The sequence below is a fragment of the Pieris napi genome, chromosome 21, assembly GCF_905475465.1.
Source record: "Pieris napi chromosome 21, ilPieNapi1.2, whole genome shotgun sequence".
NCBI classification, from domain to species: Eukaryota; Metazoa; Arthropoda; class Insecta; order Lepidoptera; family Pieridae; genus Pieris; species Pieris napi.
The window spans coordinates 7,341,396-7,346,375 of record NC_062254.1 but is presented as its reverse complement, the minus strand read 5'-3'; positions in this window follow the sequence as shown (position 1 = coordinate 7,346,375).

Here is a 4,980-nt window from a genome sequence, read left to right as displayed (position 1 = left end):
GACGTCATATTTTCTAACAAAACGTAATGGAAAAAATACTTAATTAATTTGAATTCTATATTATGCTTACCGGTAATAGCGTAGTTGTCTATTACTGAAATTTGAGATCTAAAATCGCTATTATAAAGGGGTTTGTGGTAGAAGGGTTAAGATTAGGGATTTATGTATTTTTATATTCATACAATAATAGTGCAAAATGTACAGAAATCTATAATAATCGTTAAAATAAACTCCATTCAAATAAATTAATTACAGACCCAGACAAAACTGAAAAGTATAATTTTTTTTATTTTAATGAATATGCAAAAAAAGTAAAGAAATGGAAAGGTACTCTAAAGCCCCATTGATGAATTCATATTAAATTTCATTATTAATAAAAAAAACAACTGAGAAATAATTTGGACAGGTATTTCAAACACTCAACCGATTTTGAGAATTTAAAACTGTTTTAAGTTATATGCTAGCAATAAATACACTTAGTTTTTATGTCTACACAGTTTTCTTACACAGTTCTGTTAAGAAAATATACACAGTTTAATATTTGAAATGGGAACTTACATGAGAATGACGTAGATTAATTTACAATTTTGCAGAAGATTTGCGAGTAGCGATATCAATACAAATGGATTAATAACATTGTCAATGTTTGTGACAAGTTGACACAGTCGGGTGTACTGCATACGTACGTTTGCCCAATACATTTTATTACCTGCAAACTATCACAACCATCACAATATTATTTATAAACTGGACAGTCATTTGGCCATAATCCCACCTGCCCTGCGATTCTGTAACTCACTTCACGAACTCACACAGCGGTTTTCGCATCGGCGGTCGCTCTCAAATCAGTCGTGAAGCAGTCATTTTATGATTTGGCATTCTGATTAACAATAAACTACAAGCTCCCACCTTTTCAGAATGCCAAATCATAAAATGACTGCTTCACGACTGATTTGAGAGCGACCGCCGATGCGAAAACCGCTGTGTGAGTTCGTGAAGTGAGTTACAGAATCGCAGGGCAGATGTTAAGTGAGATGCGGCCTATTGGCACTATTGTCCAGGAGTTGCTTATTTAGCTGCCGCTTGAATGACCCAATATTGTACTCATTAGGAATGATTGAGGTAAGGAGTTCTACACGAAAGTCCAAATACAAATCGTGAAGTGCACCACTTCGGGATGTCAACACCGAAGGGGTGAAACTCTAACGTGCTTCTAGACGAGCGTAGTTTCAAAGATGGAATCCGGTTTTGTAGTTGAAACGATCATTCACCGAAATGGAAAGTTAATCTATATATATAAAAAGAAAATGGTCTTCGTTTGAGGCTCAATCACGTCTAAACCACTGATCGTATCGACATGAAACTACCACCATTCGATGCGAAATTTTTCCTAGATGGTTTATGGCTTATTTATTAAATTCCAACGTTCCTTCATTTTTTTATTGCTGTTTTACTTTTATGAAAATTTATCCATACGGACTTCACCGCGGAAACATTCGGGGAGGCTTCCTAGAACCTCTAAACGTCAACATCTGTTAAAAACTCGATTTTCGAAATATTTCAATTTTCTTAGCGGGAAGTTAAAAAGAAGAATAATAAAAATATGAAAAAAAAATAAAATAATGAAACATAAAATTTATTTTAATTCGTCCAGCAAAGCGGGCGCGAAACGGCTAGTATGGTTATAAATTACAAAGCTCAAAACTGACACAAAATGGAATCACAAACGGAATCTTGTCGGATTAAGCTAATAAGCTAATATATAATATTTGTTTTATATTTTTGTGCGTAGTGAATACTCGGTTATGCAAAACATCGTAAGGAAACCTGCATGCCTTGGACGCAAAAATCAACAGCCTCTGTTAAGCAGAGGAAAATAGTAATATAAATCTCTATATTTATACTTACTTTCACTCGATCCCGACGCATATTACGATTAAAGTTCCGAAAAAACATGGCCAAGTACATAGCATGCGCAGTGATGAAGAAATCCACGCCGTTCACCACGAAGTTCAGTTGCAACCTCAAAAACTAGAATAAATACATTTTCTTATAGTTAAAAAAATCGTTATAAGATAGAAATGGCGCTTAAAATGCACACATACACAAGAATAGGATATAAAATGAAATGGAACGATTCGAAAATATTTACGTAATTATTTCTAATGAAGGTTTTAGCATGTACGCAATTTTTTCGACATATACTATAGTTGTTTTTGAATCAGATACACATCGCAAAAGTACAGTAGTTGACATATCTTTTTTTTATATAACAGATGGCGTACGGTAAGGAAGTTTATTTTTATTGACAAAAAGCTTGCCAACGCTCGGCATTTTTAACATTGGTTAAAAAACCACAAAATACAATTTTAATGTGACAAGCACTTAAAGACAAACATGAAATACATGTAGAGATCATACAAATATTAATCAAAACAATTATTAACCAAAACAATTATTAAACAAAACAATTATTAATCAAAACAATTATAAATCAAAACAATTATTGATCAAAACAATTATTAATCAAAACAATTATTAATCAAATTAATTATTAAACAAAACAATTATTAATCAAAACAATTATTAATCAAAACAATTATTATTCAAAACAATTATTAAACAAAACAATTACTAATCAAAAAAATTACAAAAACTAAACAAAAATCGATTTTATGGTGTGAGGGGAGCAACTATGGATATCCAGACCTAGAACAACTAGACAGAAGATTACCTGACGGAAGTGATACCGCCGACCGAAGACACTCATACTGCCATTCATTATTAAATGGCACAAATATTTTTACATACATATTTCAGTAACTAACTTTATCGGAATGGTTTCAGCCTATTCAAGCCTCTAAAGATCTAAACAATTAAAAATTGATGAAATTTAAATGAAAATCACGTGACTATAAACGCGCCATGAATGATCGATCACCATGTTGTGACGTCATAATGTTAAAGCAATTTAACAGTACAGCGTTTACGGCTATTAATATGTATAGTATATTTAATATATAAAATATTAATATTAATTAACAAAATTAAATAGATCAAAACACTATATTTATTATTTTTCTATAAACTGCAATGAGTGAAAACTAACATTATGACGTCACACGCGCTCGGGTTTGTTGGGCGTGTTTAATAAACAATAAACTACAAGCTCCCACCTTTTCAGAATGCTAAATCATAAAATGACTTCTTCACGACTGATTTGAGAGCGACCGCCGATACGAAAACCGCTGTGTGAGTTCGAAAAGTGAGTTACAGAATCACAGGGCCGGATTCAAAAATTAAATAAATTTGCGAAAAAAAAAAACACTTGTTATAAAACTTATATATGATCTTTTCCTTTCACAAAAAAAATGTTTTTTTTTAAAAACCCAATTATCATCTGACCTACCTCTGGGTAGGACCCATGAGAGGATTGAATATTCGATAAGGTTAGACGCGTAGTAGATACTACAAATTTTAATTATAATTTACGCTTTACGCAAATCAAACCCGGTCCTAATAAAGCTGCTATATCGGAAATGCTATTATTTGGTAACTTACCTGAAAAATCATTGAAGTTGCAGGATTAAAAGGTATGTATAGAAAATGTTTTCTAAAATATGTTTTAAAATACAATTCTATTTCTTCAGGTAGACTTAACGTAAAACAATTATGAATGAAGCTCACGAATGTTGCTATGAGCAACGCTTGGTCGACTGAAATAGAAATATATTTCAAAAAGCTGAATCTTGTTATGGTTTACTTACGTTATTAGAGGAAAGGGAGAAGATCAAGAATTAATAAACAACAATGTTTACAACGCTTTTCTCTCTATCTAGATATTTTATTAGGTTAAAATATTGGAAAATAAATTAAAAAAACTGAATACTCCTATAAATAATATGGCTAGAAATTGCTTGTTATTTTGGTATAATAGTGCTATAATCTCAAATTGTCATACTGCATCGCTTTCATTGACAGTTCATAATACAGCCACGGGCAAACACCTACAAAATAATTTTTTATCTCACCGGGACTCGAACCTCTGGAAATTACGGTAAACATATTTACAAAAAGTAAGAAATATTACACAAAAAAGAGAAAAAAAAATGAACTACCGAATTTTAGTTTTTACTTAGTAATTACTTATTTAACTTAGTAAATGCATATTCGTCTTATGTAGTTTATATAAGCGATATTTCAAATATATTATACATTAGATAGATCAGCTCACTACAGAATACATCAATCTCTGAACAAGTAGCATTAATTCTGTGGTATTAGCGAAGAATTCGAATGAGAGGTTCCTCAACGCCTAGGCGTTATCAGTAATATAATCTATAATCTGGTAGATAGTACCGGCCGGTCCCCAGAGCTGGTGATTTCCTCGCTCAACGAATAAGTATACAGCGAGGAAATGCTGCCAGCGTTAATAGTACACTGACATAGGGAACAAACGTTTTTGTTTTGTTATAATTTTCTATTTAATCATTTTTAATTATTATTACTATGTAGGTCAAGAAAATTTTAAATAGTGTAAAATTGTGAGTTGGAATTAAATATTATAGTAGTATCTATTATAAATACATCTTTGATATTTAATAATGATTTTTGTTTGTAATATTTGTTTTAAATTATTTTTATAGGCTTAACAGTGACTTAAATTTTTAAGTCACTTACAGCATTATAATAACTTAAACTTACCAATATGGGGTATTAAAAAGATACAAATGATTCTCTTAGACAGCTTCACAAACTTCTTAGAATTTTTAAGTGATTTTAATAGTCTTTCACATTTATTTATATTTTCCAAAAATGTTTTCCAACGCAAACTGCTTTTTATAAAAATCACAATTGCCGAAGTTGACGCCATATGATCGATTAATCGAACTGAAACACAAATACAACAAATAATAAAAATTTAATACTAAATAAATAATAAAATAGCACATCAGCCCTGCGATTCTGTAACTCACTTCA